Source organism: Mustela erminea, chromosome 7 (genome assembly GCF_009829155.1).
Source record: "Mustela erminea isolate mMusErm1 chromosome 7, mMusErm1.Pri, whole genome shotgun sequence".
Lineage (NCBI taxonomy): Eukaryota > Metazoa > Chordata > Mammalia > Carnivora > Mustelidae > Mustela > Mustela erminea.
In genome coordinates, this window is record NC_045620.1 from 55238147 (window position 1) to 55251984 (window position 13838).

General features: G+C 38.5%; 1 pseudogene; it reads left to right on the plus strand.

Moving 5' to 3' along the window:
• The first annotated feature begins 4558 nt into the window (after positions 1-4558).
• On the plus strand, positions 4559-6564 carry LOC116595400 (annotated as a pseudogene).
• Positions 6565-13838: the final 7274 nt, after the last annotated feature.

The following is a 13838-nucleotide window of genomic DNA, read 5'->3' on the forward strand; positions in this document are numbered from 1 at the left end:
TAGTTTCTTCTAAGAGACCAAAATACTTTCAAAATTAAGTGGGTGACCCTCTTCTAGTCACCAGTCATATATATATTCTATATCTATATAGTCTATATATTCTATATCTATATCTATATCTATCTATATCTATATTCTATGTAGAATATAGAATTCTATATATAGAATCTATTTATATATAGATCTATTGATCTAGATCTATAGATCTATATATATATATATATTTAGAATTAAGTGGGTGACCCTGTTCTAGTCACCAGTCATATATATATAGACTATAGATATAAATAGATATAAATATATAGATACAGATATAGATATAATATATATATATATAGATCTATAGATATATATTATTTTATATATATATTCTTTTTATTTTTTATATTTTATATATATATTTTTTTTTATTTTTCTTTATTCATTTCCTTTTTAAATTTTTTTTCTGAACTTCTTTTTATCCCTTTTCTCCCCCCACAATTTGGGGTCTATTCTGATCTGGTTAAAGCACATTTTCCTAGGGTCTTTACCACCCTTTTAGTATTTTATTTGCTCCTTCATATATTCTTATCTGGACAAAATTACAAAGTGGAAAAACTCACCACAAAAAGAAGAATGAGGCAGTACCAAAGGCTAGAGACCTAATCAATATGGACATTGGTAATATGTAAGATCTAGAGTTCAGAATGACGATTCTCAAGGTTCTAGCCGGGCTCAAAAAAGGCATGGGAGATATTAGAGAAACCCTCTCCAGAGAGATAAAAGCCCTTTCTGAAGAAATAAAAGAACTAAAATTTAACCAAGTTGAAATCAAAAAAGCTATTAATGAGGTGCAATCAAAAATGGAGGCTCTCACTGCTAGGATAAATGAGGCAGAAGAAAAAATTAGTGATATAGAAGATGAAATGACAGAGAATAAAGAAGCTGAGCAGAAGAGAGACAAAAACTACTGGACCACGAGGGGAGAATTCAAGAGATAAGTGACACCATGAGACGAAACAATATTAGAATAATTGGGATTCCAGAAGAAGAAAGAGGGGAGCAGAAGTATATTGGAGAGAATTTTTGTAGAGAATTTCCCTAATGTGGCAAAGGGGACAAGCATCAAAATCCAGGAGGTGCAGAGAACCCCCCTCAAAATCAATAATAATAGGTCCACACCCCGTCACCTAATAGTAAAATTTACAAGTCTTAGCGACAAAGAGAAAATCCTGAAGCAGGCCAGGAAAAGAAGTCTGTAATATACAATGGTAAAAATATTAGATTGGCAGAAGACTTATCCACAGAGACCTGGCAGGCCAGGAAGAACTAGCATGATATATTCAGAGCACAAAACAAGAAAAACATGCCCCCAAGAATACTATATCCATCTAGGCTATCATTGAAAATAGGAGAGATGAAAAGCTTCCAGGACAAACAAAAACTGAAAGAATTTGCAAACACCAAACCAGCTCTAGAGGAAATATTGAAAGGGGTCCTCTAAGCAAGAGAGATCCTAAAAGTAGTAGATCAGAAAGGAAGACAGAAAATACACAGTAACAGTCACCTTTCAGGCAATACAATGACACTAAATTCATATGTCTCAATAGTTACCCTGAATGTAAATAGGCTAAATGGCCCAATCAAAAGACACAGGGTATCAGAATGGATAAAAAAACAAAACCCATCAGTATGCTGCCTACGAAACTCATTTTAGAACTGAAGACACCTCCAGACTTAAAGTGAGGGGGTGGAAAACAATTTAACATGCTAATTAACATAAGAAGAAAGCTAGGGTGGCAATTCTTATATCGGATCAGTTAGATTTTAAGCCAAACACTATAATAAGAGATGAGGAAGGACATTATATTATACTCAAAGGGTCTGTCCAACAAGAAAATACAGCAATTTTAAATATCTATGCCCCTAACATGGGAGCTGCCAACTATATAAACCAGTTAATAACAAAATCAAAGAAACACATCAACAATAATACAATAATAGTAGGGGACATTAACACTCCCCTCACTGAAATGGGTAGATCATCCAAGCAAAAGATCAACAAGGAAAGAAAGGCCTTAAATGACACACTGGATCAGATGGACATCACAGATATATTCAGAACATTCCATCCCAAAGCAACAGAATACACATTCTTCTCTAGTGCACATGGAACATTCTCCAGAATAGATCCCATCCTCGGTCCTAAATCAGGTCTCAACCAGTATCAAAAGATTGGGATCATTCCCTGCATATTTTCAGACCACAAAGCTCTGAAGCTAGAACTCAATCACAAGAGGAAATTTGGAAAGAATCCAAATACATGGAGACTAAACAGCATCTTTCTAAAGAATGAATGGGTTAACCAGGAAATTAAAGAAGAATTTAAAAAATTCATGGAAACAAATGATAATGAAAACCAACAGTTCAAAATCTGTGGGACACAGCAAAGGCAGTCCTGAGAGGAAAATATATAATGATACAAGCCTTCCTCTAGAAACAAGAAAGGTCTCAAATACACAATCTAACCCTAGATTAGATTCTAATCCTACCTAAAGGAACTGGATAAAGAACACAAAGAAATCCTAAACCCAGCAGGAGAAGAGAAATAATAAAGATCAGAGCAGAAATCAATGAAATAGAAAAAAAAAAAAAAAACAATAGAACAAATCAATGAAACTAGGAGTTGGTTCTTTGAAAGAATGAATAAGATTGATAAACTCCTGGCCAACTTATCAAAAAGAAAAGAGAAAGGACCCAAGTAAATAAAATCATGAATGAAAGAGGAGAGATCACAACCAACACCAAAGAAATACAAACAATTATAAGAACATACTATGAGCAACTCTAAACCAACAAATTTGACAATCTGGAAGAAATGGATGCATTCCTAGAACATACAAACTACCACAACTGAACCAAGAAGAAACAGAAAACCTGAACAGACCCATAACCAATAAGGAGATTGAAATAGTCATCAAAAATCTCCAAACAAAGAGAAGTCCAGGGGCAGAGGGCTTCTCAGGGGATTTCTACCAAACATTTAAAGAAGAACTAATTCCTATTCTCCAGAAACTGTTCCAAAAAATAGAAACAAGAGAAAAACTTCCAAACTCATCTTCTGAGGCCAGCATCACCTTGATCCCAAAACCAGACAAGGATCCCATCAAAAAAGAGAATTGCAGACCAATATCCTTGATGAACACAGATGCAAAAATTCTCACCAAAATACTAGCCAATAGGATCCAACAGTACATTAAAAGGATTGTTCACTGCGACCAAGTGGGATTTATTTCAGGGCTGCAAGGTTGGTTCAGCACCTGAAAAACAATTGATGTGATACAATACATTAATAAAAGAAAGAACAAGAACCATATGGTACTCTCAATAGATGCTGAAAAAGCATTTGACAAAGTACAGCATCCCTTCCTGATCAAAACTCTTCATAGTGTAGGGATAGAGGGCACATACCTCAATATTATCAAAGCAATCTATGAAAAACCCACTGCAAATATCATTCTCAATGGAGAAAAACTGAGAGTTTTTCTGCTAAGGTCAGGAACACGGCAGGGATGTCCATTATCACCACTGCTATTCAACATAGTACCAGAAGTCCTAGCCTCAGCAATCAGACAACAAAAAGAAATTAAAGGCATCCAAGTAGGCAAAGAAGAAGTCAAACTCTCAGTCTTTGCAGATGATATGATACTTTATGTGGAAAACTCAAAAGACTCCACCCCAAAGTGGCTAAAACTCATACGTGAATTGAATAAAGTGTCAGGATATAAAATCAATGCACAGATATCAGTTGCCTTTCTATATACCACCAACAAAACAGAAGAAAGAGAAATTAAGGAGTCAATCCCATTTACAACTGCACCCAAAACTATAAGATACGTAGGAATAAACCTAACCAAAAAGGCAAAGAGTCTGTACTCAGAAAACTGTAAAGTAATCATGAGAAAAACTGATACATTAATAAAAGAAAAGAGCAAATTACAGCATCCCTTCCTGATCAAAACTCTTCAAAGTGTAGGGATAGAGGGCACATACCTCAATATTATCAAAGCAATCTATGAAAAACCCACTGCAAATATCATTCTCAATGGAGAAAAACTGAGAGTTTTTCCAAAGAAATGGAAAAATGTTCCATGCTCATGGATTGGAAGAACAAATGTTGTGAAAATGGCTATGCTACCTAAAGCAATCTACACATTTAATGCAAGCCCTATCAAAATCCCATCCATTTTTTTTCAAAGAAATAGAACAAACAATCCTAAAATCTACACATTTAATGCAAGCCCTATCAAAATCCCATCCATTTTTTTTTTCAAAGAAATAGAACAAACAATCCTAAAATCTATATGGAACCAGAAAAGACCTCAAATAGCCAAAGGAATATTGAAAAAGAAAGCCAAAGTTGGTGGCATCACAATTCCGGACTTCAAGCTCTATTACAAAGCTGTCATCATCAAGACATTATGGTACTGGTACAAAAACAGACACATAGATCAATGGAACAGAATAGAGAGCCGGGTTTCATTGAATGCAGGGCTACATCTTTGGATTGCTGTGTTCTTCTCAATCTGAGCCAGGCCCACAGAGAAGCAACCATGTCTAAGGGACCTGCAGTTGGCATTGATCTTGGCACCACCTACTCCTGCGTGGGTGTCTTCCAGCATGGGAAAGTGGAAATAATTGCCAATGATCAGGGAAACCAGACCACCCCAAGTTATGTCGCCTTCACGGACACCGAACGATTGATTGGTGATGCTGCAAAGAACCAAGTTGTGATGAACCCTACCAACACAGTTTTTGATGCCAAATGCCTGATTGGATGGAGATTTGATGATGCTGTTGTCCAGTCTGATATGAAGCATTTGCCTTGCATGGTGGTGAATGATGCTGGCAGGCCCAAGGTACAAGTAGAATACAAGGGAGAGACAAAAAGCTTTTATCCAGAGGAGGTGTCTTCTATGGTTTTGATGAAAATGAAGGAAATCGCCGAGGCATATCTTGGGAAAACGGTTACCAATGCAGTTGTCACAGTACCTGCGTACTTCAATGATTCTCAGCATCAGGCTACCAAAGATGCTGGAACTATTGCTGGTCTCAATGTACTTTGAATCATCAATGAGCCAACTGCTGCTGCTATTGCTTATGGCTTAGATAAAAAAGTTGAAGCTGAAAAGAATGTGCTGATCTTTGACTTAGGAGGTGGCACTTTTGATATGTCAATCCTTACTATTGAGGATGGGATCTTTGAGGTTAAGTCCACAGCTGGAGACACCCACTTAGGTGGAGAAGACTTTGACAACCGAATGGTCAACCATTTTATTGCAGAGTTCAAGTGTAAACATAAGAAAGATATCAGTGAAAACAAGAGGGCAGTTCATCACCTCTGTACTGCTTGTGAACGTGCTAAGCATACACTTTCTTCCGGCACCCAGGCCGGTATTGAGATTGATTTTCTGTATGAAGGAATCGACTTCTATACCCCTATCACTCATGCCCAGTTTGAAGAATTAAATGCTGACCTGTTCCATGGCACCCTGGACCCTGTAGAGAAGGCCCTATGGGATGCCAAGTTAGACAAGTCTCAGATCCATGATATTATCCTGGTGGTTGGTTCTACCCATATCCCCAAGACTGAGAAACTTCTCCAAGATTTCTTCAATGGAAAGGAACTGAATAAGAGCATCAACCCTGATGAGGCTGTTGCTTATGGTGCAGCTGTCTAGGCAGCCATCCTTTCTGGAGACAAATCTGAAAATGTTCAAGATTTGCTGCTGTTGGATGTCACTCCACTTTCTCTTGGCATTGAAACCACTGGAGGAGTCATGACTGTTCTCATCAAGAGAACATTCCTACGAACCATTCCTATGAAACAGACACAGACCTTCACTACCTACTCCGACAACCAGCCTGGTGTGCTTATTCATGATGATAAGCATGCCATGACCAAGAACAACAACCTACTTGGAAAGTTTGAACTCACAGGCATACCCCCTGCTCCTCGTGACATTCCTCAGATTGAGGTCACTTTTGATATTGATGCTAATGGTATCCCCAGTGTCTCTGTTGTGGATAAGAGCACAGGAAAAGAGAACAATATTACCATCACTAATGACAAGGGCTGCTTGAGCAAAGAAGATATTGAGCACATGGTCCAGGAAGCTGAGAAGTACAAAGCTGAAGATGAGAAACAGTGGGACAAGTCGTCTTCCAAGAATTCAATTGAGTCTTATGCATTCAACATGAAAGCAACTGTTGAAGATGAAAAACTTCAGGGCAAGATAAATGATGAAGACAAACAGAAGATTCTTGACAAGTGCAATGAAACCATTAAGTGGCTTGATAAGAACCAGACTGCAGAGAAGGAAGAATCTGAACACCAGCAGAAAGAGTTGGAGAAAGTCTGCAACCCCATCATCACCAAGCTGTACCAGGGTGCAGGGGGTATGCCAGGAGGAATGCCTGGAGGCTTCCCTGGTGGTGGAGTTCCTCCCTCTGGTCATACCTCCTCTGGGCCTACCACTGAAGAGGTTGACTAAACCAACCTGAGAATAAATAGGTAGAGCATTGTTCCACACACAATATTCAAAGGACCCAAATTTGTAGCAAATTCCATGGCAGTTGTAATGTTGAGCTGTGATAGCAAAAAAAAAAAACTAGGCATTCTTGATACTTGACTATGGAATATGTGCACAAGGAAAGGAAATAAACATTGCACTTTATAAGCACTGTATTGTTAAAATGCAATGTCTTAAATAAAACTGTATTTAAAATTGGCAAAAAAAAAAAAAAGAGAGAGATAGAGAGAGCCCAGAAATAGACCCTCAACTCTATGGTCAACTAATCTTTGACAAAGCAAGAAAGAATGTCCAATGGAAAAAAAGACATCCTCTTTAACAAATGGTGTTGGGAAAATTGGACAGCCACATGCAGAAAAATGAAATTGGACCATTTCCTCACACCACACACAAAAATAGACTCAAAATGGATGAAGGACCTCAATGTGAGAAAGGAATCTATCAAAATCCTTGAGGAGAACACAGGCAGCAACCTCTTTGACCTTAGCCACAGCAACTTCTTCCTAGGAACATCGCCAAAGGCAAGGGAAGCAGAGCAAAAATGAACTATTGTGATTTCATCAAGATCAAAAAGCTTTTGCAGAGCAAAGGAAACAGGCAACAAAACCAAAAGACAACAGACAGAATAGGAGAAGATATTTGCAAATGACGTATCAGATAAAGGGCTAGTATCCAAAATCTATAAAGAGCTTAGCAAACTCAACACCCAAAGAACAAATAATCCAATCAAGAAATGGGCAGAAGACATGAACAGACATTTCTGCAAAGAAGACATCCAGATGGCCAACAGACACATGAAAAAGTGCTCCGTATCACTCAGCATCAGGGAAAGACAAATCAAAACCACAATGAGATATCACCTCACACCAGTCAGAATGGCTAAAATTAACAAGTCAGGAAATGACAGATGCTGGCGAGGATGCAGAGAAAGAGGAACCCTCCTACACTGTTGGTGGGAATGCAAGCTGGTGCAGCCACTCTGGAAAATAGCATGGAAGTTCCTCAAAAAGTTGAAAATAGAGTTACCCTATGACCCAGCCATCGCACTACTGGGTATTTACCCTAAAGATACAAATGTAGTGATCCGAAGGGGCACGTGCACCCAAATGCACGTGGGTGCATTTATAGGAGCAATGTCCACAACAGCCAAACTATGGAAAGAACCTAAATGTCCATCAACAGATGAATGGATAAAGAAGAGGTGGTATATATATACAATAGAATACTAAGCAGCCATCAAAAGAAATGAAATCTTGCCATTTGCCACCACGTGGATGGAACTAGAGGGTATTATTCTTATCAAAATAAGTCAATTGGAGAAAGACAACTATCATATGATCTCCTTGATATGAGGAAGTGGAGATGCAACGTGGGGGTTTGGGGGTAGAAAAAGATTGAATGAAACAAGATGGGATCAGGTCGAAGACAAACCTTAAGAGACTCTAAATCTCACAAAACAAACTGAGGGTTGCTGGGGGGAGGGGGGTTAGGAGAGGGTGGTGGGGTTATGGACTTTGGGGAGGGTATGTGCTATGTGAGTGCTATGAAGTGTGTAAACCTGGCAATTCACAGAACTGTACCCCTGGGGCTAATAATACATTATATGTTTATTAAAAATTTAAAAAAAAATAAAATAAAAAGTCTATGCAGATGTGATTAAGTTAAGGATCCTCATATGTGCAGATCATCCTGGATTACTAGGATGGGTCCTAAATGCTGTCACAAGCGTTCTTGTAAGCAAGACTCCAATTGCTGAAAAAAGGAATACAAGAAGGTAATGTGACCACAGAGACAGAGAGCAGAATGATGCAGCCATAGAGCAGCTGGAGCCACCAGAAGCAGATTTTGGAATCTTCCCTAGAGCCTTCAGTGGGCACATGGCCCTAGGAAGCCCTCGGTTTCAGACTGCCCAGAGAAGTATACAGAACCAATGTTTGCTGTTTCACATGGAGTTGATGGTAAGTTTGTTACAGCAGCCACAAGAAGCTAACACATGGTCAGAAAGTACTTTAAAAAATATCACTGGACCCGTGTTACACAGTCTAAAATCCAGTCTTTTGGATGTATTGCTATCTGTAGTCTACAGATTATTAAAAGCTTATTATTAAAAACTTTACTGTTTCTCCTCTGTATTATATTGTAATTAGTAGGGCCATAGAGGGATTTCATTTCCTGGTGGGAGAATTGAGTCTGCATAATTTGTTCACCTCCTGAGGACCTTGATGGGATTCATCATTTGGGACCATTGGGCCCTGCCTCGAGGAGGTCACGTTAGTTAGTCCTCTTGTGTGCCATAGCAGTGCTTACTCTTTCTCAGATTTTTGGCCTTGACTATAGTTCTGTGTGTTTATCCATTCTTGCATCTATAAATAAAATCAAGTACATATCCATTCTTTGGAAGCACATTGAGAAGTAATAAAAGAAAGAAAAAAAACATGCACATTTTAACATCACCTACTGATTAAAATCCATACAATAATTAAGATAATTTTATTATATTCATCTTATTTTTGTGTTACAACTACCTGCCTGTGTTATCTTTGCTAACTTTTCAGAGTATGATTAGGAATCTCTTGTTTTTAGGGACAAAACTGGCTCTGATTCACCATAGCTGTACTTAGATTCAAGGCCAAGGGCTATCCCTTCAAGTTGTTTCTTTGGTGCTTCTGACATTGCCTCTTCTTTTGGGCCCACTGAAATTTCCCAGATTTATCCTGATTTTTCCCTGACACAGATGTAGAATTAGCTACCCTGCTAGAATTTGTGGTTCCTTTTGTGGAGAACAGACCAGAGACTAAAGTCTGGATGTTAGAGTGTGGGTAGTGGGAAAGTGCTCTTGTTATTCTGGGATCATGGTAATAAAGACAGAAGCATATGTCTTGTTGAAGTCCTATATGTGCACTGACATTTCCACAAGTCTGTCCTTCATCTTTCCCCTGTGTTCATCTCTACCTGCTTTGCTCATTGCCCATAGAAGCTGGGCTCTAGAGCAGTCATCACTAGGGCTCCATTACCCTTGGCTTCTAGCTGGATCTGGTGGCTAGATGGGACAGATCAGCAGGAGGTCTTCAGGTGAGAAGGGCAGGAGATAAGAATCTGCCTTTCCTCATTTTCCCTGATCCCTTTCCATGAAGGGAGTGAGACTTTGTCCTCCCCTGGCCCTTCAGGCCTTGTGTTGGTAGTGCATTCTTGCTGGTTAGAATCTCTCCCTGTTCTTTGCTGATCCCCTGTGTGTTGCTCACACCTCACATCTCCTCACCCCACCCTCTCTAGTTAAACCTTTGGAATGGATTTTTGTGTTCCTGTTGACATGGTGAATAAGACTGTAACTTAACACATTATATTCTCATATACCCTAATTTTCTTACTTTACGTATTTTCATCGACTGCTGAAATTTATTCTTACATTGACAGAAACCATGTTTTCATTCTTTGTTTCAAGGTGAGATATAACATTTCTTGTAAGAAATGCTGTTTTTGAGTTAACCATGCAAACACATGAAGAACAAATGGGGTAAATTCGTGACAAACTAAACTGACCACAAGTAAAGCAGTTTCTCTAGGACTAGTTGGACTCCAAGGTTGGTTGGTTGGTTGGTTGGTTGGCAGGTACAACCAAAAAGGCAGCTTTCTGTAGTTTTATTACATGAAATAAAAAAGTTTTATTATATACAGTAGAACTCAGGAGATCTCCTTTCAGTCACTGTTCTGGCTACCCTTTGGGTGGTCCAACGAACTGGTGACCCAGAGACAGCGAACTGGTGACCCAGAGACAGAGGTATTTCTGGGGAGATTGAGAACTAATTCCTCTTCTTAATGAGATGGGAATCTGGATCTTTTAAAATCAACTTTAATTTTTAGAATAGTTATAGATTTGTAGAAAAGTTGTGAAATTTGTGAATTCCCGTATAGCCCACACCCAAGTTCCTCTTACCATTAACATCTTACATTATTATGATGAATTTGTTACAATTAATGAATTCTGAGACATTATTATTAACTAAAGTCCATAATTTATCCAGATTTCTTTAATTTTATCTAATATCCTTTCTGTTTCAGGACTCCCTCCAGATGTTACATGTGCCATCCTGTCACCGTGGGTTTCTTTAGACTGTGATAGCTCCTCGGAATCTCCTTGTTTTGATGATTGACAGTTTTAAAAAGTACTAGTGAGATATTTTGGAGATTGGAATGTGTGTGTGTGTGTGTGTGTGTGTGTGTGTGTGTGTGTGACCAACCTGGGGTTATGGGTTTCAGGGGGAAATGCCACAGGGGTAAAGTATCCTTTTAATCATATTCTATCAAGGGGCCATATTGTCCACATGACTTGCAACAGTTGGTCCTGATCCTGACCACCTGACTGAGCCATGTTGGTCAGAGGAAAAGCACCACGTGCACCCACACTATGGTGAGACTGAGTGGGAAATAGTTATGTTCCACTTCTTTGAGAGGTAAGTAGCTACACAAATTATCTGGAATTTTTCTGCATGAGAGATTTGCTCTCCTCCGCAGACTACTTATTTATTCAATCAACATAAAAGTGTAGATATTTATACTTTGGTATATCATCTAATATCACTTTATTTTGTTGTTCCCATTTTTCCAACTTTGGCCATTGTGCATTCTTTCATTGGCTCCTTTCTCCCCTTGGCATGCAGTCACAATTTGGGAGTTTTGTAAATTTTTGGCACTGCCTTACTTTTTGGCACTGCAAAATGCTCCTGCCTCATCTTGCATAGTTCCTGATCCAGTCCTAGAATCACCCATTTCTCCAAGGTGGGAGGTTGGATTTTATAAAATAACATTTAGTATGAATTCCTCTGTGTTCCAAAAATTTATTGCGCAAATACAAGGGTGTGGAAGAAAGACACTGAAGAGGCAGGGAAACAGCCATATCATGGGATCTGAAGCTGCTCCCCGAAAACTTGTAACTAGGCCCTCGTATTTTCTAAGATGGTCTGTTTAAAGTCTCTTCCTAGTAACTTCAATGTATGTGCTTCCTCAGGGAGAATTTCTGTTATTCTTTTTTTTTTCCTCCTGTGAATGAGTCACTGTTTTTTCTCTTCACATGCCTCATAAGTATTTTTGTTGTTGAAAACTGAACACTTTGTATATAATAATGGGGTAACTCTGGATATCAGACTCTCCCCAGGGTTTGTTGGTGTTTTGCTATGGGTTGCAGTGGTGTGTTTGTTTAGTAACCTTTCTAAACTATTTTTATAAAAACCTTATTTTTTGTCATGTGTCTCCGAAGACTTTATTCATTTAGTTTAGTAATGAATTAGTGACTGACCCTGATTTCCTTAAACACCTGGAGTAAAAACAGACAAGGAAGGAAAGAAGAGCAGGGCAGGGAAGGAGAGGGGAGGAGATGGATGGAGGAAGGGAGGAAGGAAAGGGAGAAGGGAACAGTAGAAGGAAGGAGAAAGGGAGCAGGGAGAAGAGGGGGAGAGGAGAAGATAGGACCTGGAGGACAAGTCCTGCTCTCCAGTGCCTGGAATCCCCAGCCCACACTGGGAATGTGGGCTACCATCTTAAAGGCCAGTGCCAAGCTGTGGAATGGGTATCAAGCAAGAAGTTAAAATGCCCCAAAACCCTCTTGTTCTTCAGTTTCTTTTTTCTTGATTAAGCACTTGTTTGGCTGCTGTAAAGCTTGAGATATCTTCCAGAGTTCTAACCACTATTTCCAACAGAGTTTTCTAGTTTTTCCCATGTTTGTGAGAAGGAATGAGCCTTCGAGATCCTTACTTTACCATTTCCATTGAAGTCAATTCTTCATTTGAGGTCTGCATATTGCAGGCAATAATTCAAGAGAGCAAAGCTTTTACCTTATCTTTGATCTTTAGAGCAAGCCTGAAGCAAAATCACATGAATAGAAATAAAGAATCTTCTGTCAAAATTAATGGTGTGCTGAGATGAGGATGTGGCCAAATCTGAAAATATTACTTAAAAACATTTTATTTTCTGGCTTCAATAGCATCGACTCAATGAGCTAAGGATAAGTTTGTGCTGGTCATCAAGGCTTGAGTACCAGAATATTCTGTGATGCCTAGTGTCTCTCAATAACTGGCCTTTATTAACTACTTCACATGTGCCCAGAGCCTCAATAAATATTTTATGTTTACTTCACTTAATCCTTTTGAGATGGTCACGCATTATGCTGTAAAGAATTAACTTAGACTCGGTTAGGTCAAAATCCTACATATAGTCACACAATGAGTACATAATAAAGTCAAGATTCAACTCAGACATTCTGATTCCATAACCACTCACAGAAATTAAGAAGTCTTTAAGAAGTAAACATTCCTTTCTCATATACAAGGCTTGATGAAGACAGACCTGTGACGTACAGGGCTTGCCTCTAATGGATGGTACAGGGAGTGTGAGAAAGATAGCTCTGATCAAAGGCTGGAGATTGGGCACTCAGTGGTCTCCCTTTCTTCCCTTCTGGTAACAGCCTGAGATCTAATTTAACTCCACCCACTTTCCAAAACCAGAGTCAAACCAACCAACCTACTCCTCTCATTGTCGACATCTCTATCGCAGCATGGAAAAGACTTGACCACAGAGAAAAAGATCAGAGGAATCAGGACATCATTCTCTACCCACAATACACAAGGTAGACCAGAAAAGACAGTTTTCTTAGCCATCGACCCAATAAGAGTTTCTGTCAGTTCCTTAAGATATGTCAAAAATTAGTATTTATATCATTTATGTTTTGAATGTGTAATTCCACTTCTGGGGACCTATCCTAAATTATAGGTATAAACTAAGATTTATGAATAGGGGTACTCATCAGAATACTCGTAATGGCAAATAATTATATATACCTTAAATATGCAACACCCCAGGGAATGCTTGAAAAAGTGTGTGTGTGTGTGTGTGTGTGTGTGTGTGTAACATGTAAACTCCATGAGGGCAGGGACTGATTTGTTTCATTTCCTGTTGTTCCCCAGTGTTGACCACACCTGTCACACAAAAGTAGTTCCTTAAATATTTGTTGAATAGATGAATGAAAATAATGGAATACTTTGCATCCATAAAAACAAATTTTAAAAGATATGGATAATTACTCTGAATATAATTTTAAACAACTAAACAGAAAAATACAAAATTGTAAGTGTAATTGCAATTCTAATTTTAAAAAATCAGTTGGATAGAAAAGAATGATAGCAGAAAATTAACCAAATATTAATACTGGCTATTTCTAAATGATGAAATTATGAACGATCTTTAATTTATTCTTTATTGTTTTGAATCTGCAGA